At 46.2% G+C, this 13,187-nt stretch overlaps 1 protein-coding gene across 2 annotated transcripts in view; it reads left to right on the top strand.

Annotated features, from left to right (window-relative positions):
• The first annotated feature begins 1,045 nt into the window (after positions 1 to 1,045).
• Positions 1,046 to 13,187, top strand: part of AFF1 (ALF transcription elongation factor 1) — a 204,397-nt gene continuing 192,255 nt past the window's right edge. The window contains exons 1-2 of one of the 2 annotated variants that reach the window (XM_090037027.1): positions 1,046 to 1,205; positions 11,121 to 11,341. The gene's annotated coding sequence lies outside the window, so the exon portion shown is untranslated. The remainder of the gene's footprint in view (positions 1,206 to 11,120; positions 11,342 to 13,187) is intronic. The other variant, XM_090037026.1, reaches the window with a different exon arrangement.

Below are 13,187 nucleotides of genomic sequence, written 5' to 3' on the forward strand. Positions count from 1 at the left end.
TTAAGTCCCCCCTGAGTCTTCTCTCTTCCAGATGATGGGACTCTGCCAGCTGAATCTGGCCCACAGGCTGCATCTTTGACACACTGCTGGTATAGAGTACCCAAAGCATGCGAGTGTGCTTGTGCATGAATGGCACATGCCCCCCATGGCTGGAGGGGCATGGCTGTGCCGGTGGCAGTGAGAGCACAGTGGTGTGGAGTGGGGAGCTCCCAGAGATGCCGCCGGTACTGTTGGTGGGGGGCTGGTGAGTGCTGACCATGGGTTGGCGACCACCTGCAGGTGCCGCCAGCAGTGTCAGCAGCAGCCAGGGGTGGTTAGGGACTGGCAGTGGGGCGGTAAGTGGCAGGGGGCACACCGCCACACACAGAGGGTGCATGTGAACCCGCATGCATCTCCTACACATCACCCCTGTGCATCTATCTATCTAGTAGCCAAAGCGTGTGTGTGTGTGTGTGTAATAACTAGCTAGACAGATAGCTATTATATACACACACATATGTTTTGGTTACTCTGTATAGAGATAGCTAGATAGATAGTTACATCAGAAGCTTTCCTCAGCTGAGGGAAGGAACCCAGCAGTGCTTGGAGGAGAAGGGGGTGAGGGAGTGAGTTCCCCGCTCCTCAGAGGAAGCTGGGTCTGTGGCAGTGAGGGGCACACTTGGGAGATGGGACTCCCAGTATGCTGCGATGCCCTTCTGGGGCGCCAGGGCCTATTGGGGCAGGACGGCAGCATCAAAAAGCCCCCTTCTGCTACCAACCAGCCCCGGGGCAGGTGCCGGGAGGCTGCCTTTGTGATGAGCCCGAGTGCCCCTGGGTTCAGGCCCCGTTCTCAGCCAAGACCCTGGGCAGAGGCTCCTGCCACGCAGGGCAGCCTAGCTCACCTTCATAGCGACCGCTGGGGGCCCCTCCCCCCTAAGCGCCGCTCACCGGGAGGGCGGGCTTCAGAGGTTTCCGGAGGAGCTTCGGCCCCTCTACGGAATCCCTCTGTTGGAGGCGGGGCCTGTCCGGCAGTGGGCGTGTCCGCGTGCAGGGGCGGGGCGTGGAGCGTCGCGGGCCAGCGTTCGACTCCCGCCTCCCAGCCCGGGCCGCCGGCGCCGGGAGCCCCTGGCCGGTCCTCTCCCAAGCGGGGCAAGCGCGCGGCGCCCCTTCGCAACTGTCGCCGCCGCCTCCTCCCTCCTGGGGCAGCTCGCAGCGACTTGGCCGAGGTGAGACATGAGCTGCAGCGGGGGTGGGAGGGATCCCCCCGTCCTGCCCCGTAGTTGTAAGGGCTGCGTTCGGGGGAGCCTGGGTTTTTCCCTCCGGGCCCGGCCCGGGCTGCCTCGCAGTTCCGCTCCTGCTTTGCAGGGTTAACAGCTGCCGACCCTCGGCTCTGACTCACTTTGCAGCTATTGTTTCCCTCTCAGCCGCGGGCTCTGGTCTGCTAGGAGCTGAGCCCGGCGCCTCCTGTAATGTCTCTTCTGGCCGCAGCACGTCGCGGCCCCCGCCTCGCCGTAACGATGGAGACTTGGGCCCCTGCCACACCTTGCATACATTGCGCGATTCCCTGGGGGCAGGGGTCGAACTACACGTTGACTCGGGGGGGCGCTGCAAAAAATTTTAAAGCGGTTTATTGGAAGGGATAATCAGGAGACCCCCTCCAGGTTATGATTTTCAAATCTTACAGCGGAGCTCTTGTCTCTTATGCGGGGGCTTAGCTCCCCCATAATTCCCACCCTGACTGGGGGGTTGTGCAGTACATTTAGATGGGCCCCATGTGCCAAGCAATGAGCGTATAACTGGCAGGTCATCCACGCAGTGAATGTAAACCAGCCCCACGTGCAAAGGTACAGTCATGCAATTTGCTGGTGAACAGCACAATGAATTTAGGCCAGCCCCCGTATGCCAAGTCATGATCATGACATAAAAATGTCCAACCAGCTATAAAAACAGCCAACCGGCTCTGAATGTAATACTTGAAAATGTGTAACAACCCCCTAGCTGGTTTCTAGGCAGCTTTCATTTGGATGCATGGCAGGGCCCTCACACAAGTCCCATGTTTATGAAAGTGTTGCACTTGGAGTATCCCATTCTGCTTATTTGAACACTGATAGACTTGTTGCTGCTGCATTTGCTGTGCTGATGGTAGTGTATAAGGTAGACACAGTCAGTAGACCCTAAAGATTAAAGTGATCAATAGTAATTTCACCAGAGGCCACTGTTTCAGCCCAAAAGTCTCCCAATGCCTGACAAAGGGTGTTTGTGCCCAAAAGCTTGCAAATAACTTTTTTCCACTTATTTAGTAGATCTAGTAAAGGATATTGCATCTATCCAAATAACCTGGCCTGCAAGCTGCAAACTAAACTGCTACTTTTCTTCCTAGAGGTCTGTAAAGTCAGATAAGTTAAAGGGGCCGCTCACATGCAGGGAAACCTTTGCAGGATTGGGGTTTGTAGAGTTAAGAGTGTGTTGATGTTTAAGTGGTTAACAATACTGTCTTGCATTTAAAGGTATACATTTATTTTAAAAATAACCAAAAGTAAGTCTCAGACTGAAAATATTGTACTTATAAAATGTCCAATTCTGGTCTCAGCAAGCACTTTTACACTTCACTTTGTAGTAAAAACGAGTCAGAAGTGGGAGTCTTGCAGTAACACAAACTTGACAGTTGGGAATATGCAGTGTACATAAATAAAATTTGAATTTGACAGTTGGCCATATGACACCCCTTTTTCCAGAAAAGCATATGTTTATTTTTCAGTGCAGGAAAAGCAGAAGCTATGCTCATTTTCTTCATGTAATACAATTTAAGGTTCTTAGATGTCACACACATCCACAACTTTCTGGCTGCAAAGCCTGTCTTCTGTGCTCATATCTTGATGGTACTGTGAGGGGAGGTTGTACATGTATGTAAAATATATATTTTTTCTTAGTTGGAGTACAAGTTCTCACTAAAAGAATTGGCATTTTTTATTCTTTCATAATAGGAAAAGAACTTTTGTTCCAAAGCCTTTGTTCCTTATCTTTCGTAGGAGGTGAAGGCCAGTGGCAAGTAGTAAATTACTTGCTTGTGGAGATGGTCCAAGTGCCTCTTAAAGAGAGACAACCTTCTTTCTTCTTGAAGGAGGCATTAGGGCAGCTTTTGTTCAAAGTCATTACTTGATTCTGGCAATTTAGCTAATGTTAATCTATGTCCCGTCTTCTTTTCTTGGGTCTGCTGGTGGAGAGTACTGTGGTAAGAATTCTTGCAGTATCTTAGTGCTGACGGGTGAAGGGTGTTTTGTGCACAAAAGCTTGCAAAGAAGAATTTTTCCAACTATTTTGATTGATCTAATAAAAGTTATCAGATTTATCCAAAGAATCTAGTCTGCCTATGTCCTTGGACCAACACAGCTACAACGAACGCTCCTGCAGTATCCTTTGACTTTCTTTACCTGTGTTAATTTGGCTATAGACTTGGCTTTGGCATGGGGGCTGTACTGGCTGGCAATCTCTTCCTGTGAGCAGTAAAGATCAAGTGTGCATGTTCTGGTACTGTTAATCAACTGCCTTCTATAGCATTGATCATAAGGTATTGCTTATTCACCTGTGGGCAGTTTATCTTCCCAAGGAGCTTCCAAACGCTGTTCTTGTCACCCTTCCTGTTCACTGTGTGTGTTAGGCCATTAGTAGATTTGCTAAAGTGGCTTGAAGAGTGGCCTATACAAATGCCGCTTGGTATGCTTTCATCTGACTGCAGTGATGCAGTTCAGCACCTTGGTGTCAAACTGAGATTGTGACGAGATTTTTTGCAAACTGGCTGAAGCTTGACTTGAGGTAAGATGGAGATAATGCTGGCAGATTAGGGAAGTAATAGAAGTGCTTGAGAGAGCAGATTCACTATTAGTTACTATGTTTTATTGCTGAAGAGTTGAGTTAGGCCCCCAGCTGCTACTTGTTAATCACTGTAGTAGTGAACTAGTTTATTTTTATCAACTGCAGCTGGTCAGAAGGCTCTTTTCTGGAGGGAACATTACTATTATCTAATCTTGAAGCACTTAAATCAGCGGCAAAATTATTGGCAGTGTGCTACTTGTAGACTGAAGCAAAGTGCAGCACCTTGCTTGTTGACTGAGGTGCTTTGTTGGGAACATCTGTGCTCCAGGATCTGCAGTGGTCTTCAGATCTATTTAAGTTGTTGTTTGTATACTAAAAAGCCCTACATGGGCTGAGACGTGTTGCTTCCCAAGTTCCACACTGTAGTCAGAAGGCTCTTTTGCATTGGATCCCTTTTGTTACGGAGGAGAGGGTATTACTGGCCTGGTGTTTTCTGGGAGAGCACCTAGACTTTGGCAATTTGTTTCCCACATTTGTCTGAAACGGCTTGATTTTTAGCAACCTTCCAGGCACATTGGTGGTCTTCGTACAATGAAGTAAGGGTTAAGAGTAGTGTTTTGATACGTTGCTGACCAAGTTCCCCTTCAGCTGATTGTTTTAATATTACTGTTGTGGTATCAATGGTGTGCTGGGTTTCCAGGAGCCTTGTATTCTTACCTTTTCCAATTCTTATTTATATTGACATAACAAGTTCTGTGCTATACAACACACAACATAAATACAAGCAACCCCCGCTTAGTGCTCTTAAATGGTTCCAGAAAAACCAAGCACTAAGCAAAACTGTGCTAAGTGAAATCCATTTGCCTGTAGGAATGAATGTAAATATAGGTAATTGGTTACCACCGCTTCTTGCTGCCACCATCTCTCCCCATTAGCCTGCTGGCCACTCCAGTCTCACATGCCAGCCCAGGCCTGCATTCCTGCTGCCTCATTCTGGGCCCCTCCTGGCCCTTGTCCCAGGCACCAATGCAGGCCCTATGCAACTGGCACTCCTGCTGTCCTGCTCTAGGCGTGGGCCCCTGCCAGCCCTGGCCCCGGGCCTCATTCCTGCAGCCCTACCCTGGGTGCAGGCCCCTGTTGGCCCTGGGCACAGGCGCAGGCCCCGCACTCCTCACCATCTCCGCTGCTTTGACTAGTGAACTCAGGCGGTGGAGCATACCACAGGAACGGGGTGGATGTTTGCAGCTGGCCGGGAGTAGCGGGGTTTGCAGCATCCCTGCTATGTGCCAGCCATCTGTAAACCCCCACCACCCCCGCCGTGGGACACTCCACTGCCCCACCAGTCTGTGTTCACTAGCCATGCCTGGCTTCTTCCCACCTCACCATGCTCACGCCTACCCCCACTCGCTGCCACTCACCGCACTTGCTGCTACTGTTGTTGCCACCGCTGCTTCTCCCCGCCTTCCTGCTAAAACTCCCTGATTCCACAGAGCACTACAGCGAAAATGGTCGAGCGCTCAGTGAAACCAGGTATCAATTTTAAATGAGCGCTATAGCAAAATAGTGCTAATTGAAACCGCATTAAGTGGGGGTTGCCTGGATGGGTCCCTCACATAAGACTGTGACAGTGTTGGAGAGGCCTATGGATCCTGATGCTGGCTGCAACACTGAAGCCTGTTTCATTGTTGTCACAAGCCCTGATGTTTTCTAAGAACACCATCTGCTCCACCTTCTTTAAATACAGTGCCCTTAGGTGAAGGAGCATAACTGCCCAGTTATGCCTGAATAAAAATCTACTCTAAAGTTTTGGTGTCAGTGGCTGTGGGTGTCAACGAGTTGCATCAAATAAATTGTGCAGAAGTCAGGGTGGGGTATCAATTTTAAAGTCTAGACTGTAAGATACTGTCCTGCCTTCTACCTGACTTCAGACTAGCACAGGGGTGGGAAAAATGCGGCCTGGGGGCTGAACGTGGCCCACTAGGCCATTCTATCCAGCCTGCGGGGCCCCTAAAAAATTTAGAAAATTAACATTTATCTGCCCTGAGCTGCTTGTCATGTGGCCCTCAATGGCTTGCCGAAACTCAGTAAGCAGCCCTCTTCCCAAAATAATTGCCCACCTCTGCTCTAGGTGCTGCTCCTGTCCCATGTGCTGCCACCACCTAAGATGTAGTCTTCTCTCTGTAAGATGGACATCTTTCATTTGACAGTGAAGGATGCTCATGCTTTCTGGTGTATGCAGATTGTAAACTCTGCATAGTTGGGTGCTTTATATCCAAAGATGCATTGTGCAAGGATTTTGGTTGTTATAATTCCTGATTTTAACCATGATTGCAGTAGCTCCCAGGAGCACCAGTCACTGAAAAACTGAGGAGGGATAGGGAAGATAGGATCCAGCTGGGAATACTACTTTCTGTAGCCACCATCAGAGAGAGGAGCACTGGGATCAGTCGTTACCATCCCTCTGCTACCTCTTGTGGGATTGGAGGAGAGAGAAATTCTAAACCCAGGGGCAAAAGGAATTTAGGAAGTAGCATCCATTGACTGCAACCAGAAACAGTGGGCAGGACCAGCATTGATAGTGGAGTCCAGGTTGGCTGCGCTCAGTGGCTGTATGTTCTGATCCTAAACCCTTCTCTAAAGCCTTACTGAATCAGCCTTTTCTCCCATCTTTCTTCTGTGTCTGTCACCCTTCCCTTGTCTTCATCTCTACTTCCTAAAGCCTGACCCTCTAAAACAGTTTGTAGTAACTTTTACAGACCTGTTGCTGTGTTATTCCCTGCTATTCTATTCCCTGACTTCCATCTCTATTCTGTCTATTTAGACTGCAAGCTCCTCTTCAAAAACTGTGGTTTTTGAAAAAGCTTTCAATTGTGTTAGGACTTCCTGGCATCCTTAAATATTTACTTTAGTCATATTATGATATCAGCTTAAACAAGTGTTCAGAACTTTCAAACAAGAGCAGTACTGATCTAAACTTCCTTCCCAACAATTCTGCCACCAGAGGTTTATTTTTAGTTTCTTTTTGAGATACTTTTGTGCAGGGCACTTTTGAGATGACTCATTAACACTTAAAAACTGGATTCAGTGAGTTAATGATATCCCAAAGAATCTACATAGGTGCTTCTATTTCTTCCACTGCTATAGTTACCCCACAACACTTCAAGAAATCACCAGAATGGTAATTTGTAAGAGTCTTGTGTCTATATACAACTAGTTAGACAATTCTCTATAACTGTTAAAAGTTTGCACTGCTGTGTAGAACAGCTTGAAAAGTGACTTATGCTATGGCAAACTCAAAACCAAGTACGCTGAAAAGGTGTGTGGGAAAATAAGTTTTCAAATCTGCTTCATTGCAGGGCATTTTTCTGTCCCAACTAAATCCCCAGTTGGCTCTGCAGGGTTAGATGTTGTGATGGCTTTAAAAAATAGCTGCAGCTGCTTGGAGTATGATCAATGTTTGAACTCCTGTTGTGGGTTCTACTGGTAGGGAAATTTTTGGCGGAGTGGCTTAGTGCGTGCCACACTGCAGCTGTGTTCAGCGCTAGCTCTCTGTTTCCCCATATAAGCTTGGGAACATGGCTCTTTAACTGTGTTAGAAACATGGGTTATAGAACACAGGCTTTTAATTGCTTTCAAACCCTGTGTGTGCTAGCATTTAAAAGCAAGTAGTCAACATTTAAATCTCTTCTAGGCAGCAATTTATAATCTTTCCCCTTCTGCCACACCATAAAAGTATCCCTAGCAATTGGAACATTATAGCCCATGCTGTTTACTTTTCTCTTTGCACTTTTAAAAGCCCCATTTTTAGAGCATTCTCTTGCAACTGCTGGTTTTTGTATGCCAATTATTGGCAATAGTATTGGGTGGGAACTTAACTACTCACAGGGATAGAAATATAAACATCTGTAAGTATTTGGTTATATTTTTCCCAACTAAAGTTGATTGTGTTTTTCAAAAAACCAAACAAACAAAAAACCAAACTCTTGAAGCATTGAAGAGAATATGGTTTATAGAAAACATTGCAGTAAACCGCTTAAATAAGAGTTTACTTCCTGACTTTGATTCTGACTGCAACTCCTGACATCTCAGAATTTCTGAAATACAGAGGGAAGAGGAAGAAACCTATGTCATTCAAAGTTAATGAAGAAAGATATTATTAAAGAAAAATGTCCTTTTGAGTGTTTGTGGTCACTTTTAAAAAAAGAATAAAGGTTTTCAGCTAGAATCTCCTACAGATTTCTCTCTGCGTCATAGTATGTTTCTACTTAGAAATATGTCTTGCCAAATAAAAAACAAAAAGAGAGAAATGTGATTACAACTACAGGCAACCCCCGCTTAGCACTCTTAATTGGTTCCTGAAAAAATGAGCTTTAAGTGAAACTGAAAGTATTTGATGACCCAAGATGGCAACCGCAATTGTTTTAATGACCTGAGATGGTGACCACAAGTGTTTATAACGAAACTCGCTGAGTGCTAAGTGAAATCAGGTATCAATTTAAAATGAGCATTATAGCAAAATAGTGCTAAGCGGAACAGCATTAAGTGGGGGTTGCCTGTAGTGGTTAATTATGGAAATATAAAATGTTAATCATTCTTAAATGAATGCAGTGCTGGATTAATTTAGGATTTACTGAAGTCAGCCACGGTTTCATGATGTGAAGACTAACACCGTGTATATCGGTAGAGTATGTATAGCAAAGATAGTAGCTGTGCAAGCTTCTTGGTTAGTGTAATGAATATGATGTAATATATACCTGGGCTTGGTAAAATTAGATTTTTATCAATAAACTTTGATATCACCTCACACTCACAGACCAACAGAAAATATTTCCATCATTAATAATTGAAATTTATAGAATGAGGACATAAGAAAAATGATAGCTGACTGAGTGTGTGATGACAGGGGGAGCAGAAGTGTGCTGACTAGTTTGGACTATTGATGTCCTCAGGTTGCGGATGTGCCGCTGGATCTGGGGGTTGCTGGCAGTCGGCGGCCGAGTTCACTACGTCCTCTGGATCCCTCGCGGGAGCCCAGAGACAGTCCTGTGTTGCACCCCTAGCGGGGCAGGTCCAGCCTGGCCATCATCGCCGCTGCATGGTGCTGTTCTGGCGGTGGTGACCAGTGCCGTGATGACATCAACTAAAATTGCAGGGATGGGTCGTTGAAATGGCATCTGGCGCTCGATGTTCTTCATGCAGTTTATATAAAAGGCTAAAAGCTTTAAAAAGTTAAAAGCCTAAAACTGCAAGGGGGGGGGCGCCACTGGGTAGGGTGACCAGTGCCTTAAAAACACCAATAACTTACGGGGGACAACAAAAGAGAAAACAGGGTGTGCTTGTGCGGGTCATAGGGTCAAAACTAGTGCTTCCCCGGGGGACACGGAGCAGAGCACCCCAGACAGTGCCCACCGGCTCGCAAACTGAGGGAGCTTGCCGGCAGCTACTGCCCAGTGGTACTCTGCCCGAGACGTGCGCGAAGGACACTAAGGAAAAATGCCCTGAGGTCGCCGGGAGCCTCCCCGGCCAGAGCCTCCTTACTGGATAGCCAGATGACAAGCTTGGAGGAGGAGGAGGATGACTAGTTTGGACTGCAGCTCCCAGAAAACGCAGGGGACTGGGAACAAAGGAAGAGAAAGTGACAAAGCGGATGAGGGAACTGCGGGCAAGTGGAGCTGGGACTGATAACAGCTCTGCCACTCAGCTGGCAGCATTTGTACACCCCGCATACTTCTAATTGTGCACAATCCTGAAAATTTAAATGGATAAAAATTTAAATAAATGCTTAAAAATAAAAAATGACGTTATCCGTCAAAATTATTTAAAAAAAAAAAAATTCTGCCAAGCCATACTTATGGCATATATTGTTGGCAAGGATTTTTGAGCAATATCTTTTATTGGACCAACTGCATGCTTGAGATAAAGTTAGGCAAACTTTTGAAGGCAGGTTGAAAAATGCCTTTTGTTTGCATTTGAAAGTTTTTTGAATTCACCCCAACCATGTAGTTGGTTCAAAAGAAGTTACTATTCACAAAACCCCTCATAATTTCTGGACCATCAAGGCTACAGCATCACTCTAACACTGCTGTACCATAGTGTTTAAGATCCATGCCCTGCTTGTGGAGAAAACTTTTCTGAACCCTTTTTTGAGCCTGTACATCTAGTTTTCAGATTGCCATACCAATTGGGTAGCAGCTTGCATAGCTTCTCCTGTTATCTCCTTAGAACTTTTCCTGACTTGTTTTTACATTAGAATTTAATTTACAGTCCTTTAAATTGTTAAACTAGACTGTCTTTTCTACTGATGAATTCTTTCTGTGCACAACTATTTAACCAGTAAATATCTTAGGCCTCAACTCTGACTGGGGTGCATACTGATAAGTCCTATTCATTCTAAGTTCTTTTGTCAGCACCCTGTGATCTCCAGCTCAGCTGATCGTCCAGTTTTTTTTTTCAGTTGAAACTGTGATGGTTATCTGAAGGGGACATTATCCACTACACGCTCATTTAAGTTCACTGAACATCTCTGTGATGATAATTGATCTGTTCTGGAATTAAACAGATGACCTAGAGGTCAGGCCCTTATCTAACTAGTAAACCATCTATTTCTTTTAATTTCATCTGAGTGAGCTGAGCCCCCACTGCTTCACCCAATGCTACTGCAGCATGTCTTCAAGCCATAAATTTGTTTTATGCCTCAGTAGGGTAGGATACTAAAAATAAAGATTCAGGACTGTTTTTCCTCTTGGAACTTATTTTCAAAACTTAATCATTCTCTTTCTCTTCCTGGTACTTCTGTTCAGCTTTGTGAATTGTACCTGTATTAATTCATTCTGTGTCTTTGCTTTTGTTTTGCTCTTACTCTAAAGCAGCTTCTTGAAAGCACATCTCAGCTTTTTACTGAATCAGTTTAAAGACTCTTGCAAAACATCTTCCAACAGAATTACTAGTAATTATGAAGGTTTTGCATGGGTTTACTCTTGAAAAATGAGACAATGAGGAAAGTATGGTAGGTTTGGAGAATGCAAGTAGTTATGCAGTATTGACTATTGGAAGAAAATATATTCCAGGTTAAAACCATTTGCATAGACTTGGGCATAAGAGAAAGGGGAGGCTTTTTGGCATATCCAAATCCAAGGTTTTTTCATGATCCTTTTTGCATTGTTCTTTTATATAGCCACCCATTTAAATTGCATGTGGGAAGAAGATGCTTGTGTCTTTCTCATTGTGTCCATCTCATGGTAACAGTGATGGGATATTGTATCCTTTTCTTTTTATGTATTTCCTGTATTTTACTTTTCTTTATTGTTATTCTTTTTCTCTCTCCCCAGGTGTTTCTATTCATAAGAAGGCTATCTGATATTCTGAGGGGAATGTTCCACATTACCACTTTGTTCCTGCTCCCTATCTATGATGATGAAGTTGAGCTGAGTGTCCTGGGAGCAGAGAAGAGAAGCTTGGACTGGCCGGCTACTGTTCCTGCTGATAGTTCTGAACAAGAGAAAGTACACTCCAGTTAGGCATCCCAGCTGGACAAGAGAAGGGAAAGTAGGTAATTTTCAAAGAGCTGTCCATTCCTTTACTGTGTGTAGTTGCGATGGCATAGGAGTATTTAAGGTCATGTAGCTTCTCTCCTTCCTTTTTCCTTTCATATGCTATTCCAGGGTGTCTTGAGATCCTTTCAAGGGTGCTTCAGGGTGCCACTCAAATATTAATACTGTTAAGTGTGCAGACATCACTCATCAGATAAACTCAAAGATTTCAAGTAGGAATCTGTAGTGTTTAAAATGTTCTGACTTCTTGTGGTCTTTCTGAGTTCTTTGCAATGGAAGAATTACTCTGTTCATAGGATCATGGATAATTAAGGTTGGAAGGGACTTCAGGAGGTCTAGTCCAACCCCTTGCTCCAAGCAGGACCATCTCAACTGTATCATCCCAGTCAAGGCTTTGTCTACCCAGGTCTTAAGGATGGAGATTAAGGCTGTGTGAAATTTCAGCAGCTGTTTTATTTCAGAGGTGTTCTGGGCCGTTGTGGTGTCCAAAACACTGAACCTGAATTGAAACAAGGCTCTGAAATGTGTTGGAGAATTTTGGAGTTTTGCAACCAGGCTTGCAGGGAAACAAAAACTAAGAAGAGGGAGGTAAGGTTTGCTCTGATACTGACATCTAGCTCCCGTTTTGATTCCCCAGCTTCCTGATCACTTCCCCAGCTCTTCCTGGGGGGTGCAAGTCCCCCGATCTGTGTGCAGGGTTTCAGCAGCGTGGGGCAGTAGTAGCTGCTTGGTACAGCCTGTTCTGAGCACTGGGAAGACTGTGGTGCTGTTGCTGGCCCCAGCCTGCAGCGGCAGCCTGCTGAAACCCCACATGCACATCAGGGGGCTTGCGCCCCCTGGGAAGAGCTGGGGGAATGATCAGAGAGATGGAGAATTGAATCCGAGGCTGGGGAATCCCTGCCATGTGACCTGGCTCTACAGGGAGCAGAAATTCTGCTGTGGTCTCCTCCCCACTGCTGTCTGCCCCATGCAGCCCCAGATCTCTGCTCCCTGTGGAGCCAGGTCGCGCAGCAGGGACTAGCACTGTCCTGCCGTGTGACCTGGCTCTGCAGGGAGCAGAGATCCACGCTGGGGTCTCCTTGCCACTGTTGTCTGCCCCGCATAGCCCCACGTTGCTGGGGCAGCGACAGTGAGGAGACCACAGCATGGATCTCCTCTCTGTGGAGTTGAGTCACATGGCAGGGACCAGCAGGCTTGCTCACCACTTTGCTCTGCTTCCCTGCCCTGCGACCTGACGTGACATGGATCAGGAATCCGTATGGGGGTCTCGTTGCCTGCATGGAGGGCTTCGGCCCTCCCCCTCTCCTGAATGAGCCACCCATGGTCCCGTCCTGCTTCCCGCTGGCGCCCTTGGCCCCAGGCCCCGCCCGGCTAGGTAGGGCTGTGCAAAGCTTCCCTTACAGACCATTCGAAACAGATTCAGCAGAGCTGAATCTCCGAAACAGATTTGGCTGAAACAAAACAGGTCAGTGATTTGAAACACTGAAACAAATCACTGTCCTCCGAAATGGCCGAATCTGAAACCAAATCAAAACAGTAATTTTGCACAGCCCTAACGGAGATCCTACAACCTTTCTGGGTGACCTGTTGCAGTGTTTTACTACCTTCTTAGTGAGAAACCTTTTCCTAATATCTAACCTAAACTTCTCTTGTTGCAACTTGAGACCATAGCTCCTTATTCTGTCATTTGCCACCACTGAGAACATTGTTCTGCATTCAAAAAATGAGTGAAAACTGGGAGATGGCATTTTCAACAGAGTGTCTCAAGATTATTGAGGGATGCCTCCAGCCTAGAAAGGTTGAGAATCACTCGTGGTGTTCCTCTGGGTTTCATTTCGGTTGAAT

This window comes from Crocodylus siamensis, chromosome 2 (assembly GCF_052110815.1).
Source record: "Crocodylus siamensis isolate JL-2025a chromosome 2, ASM5211081v1, whole genome shotgun sequence".
NCBI classification, from domain to species: Eukaryota; Metazoa; Chordata; order Crocodylia; family Crocodylidae; genus Crocodylus; species Crocodylus siamensis.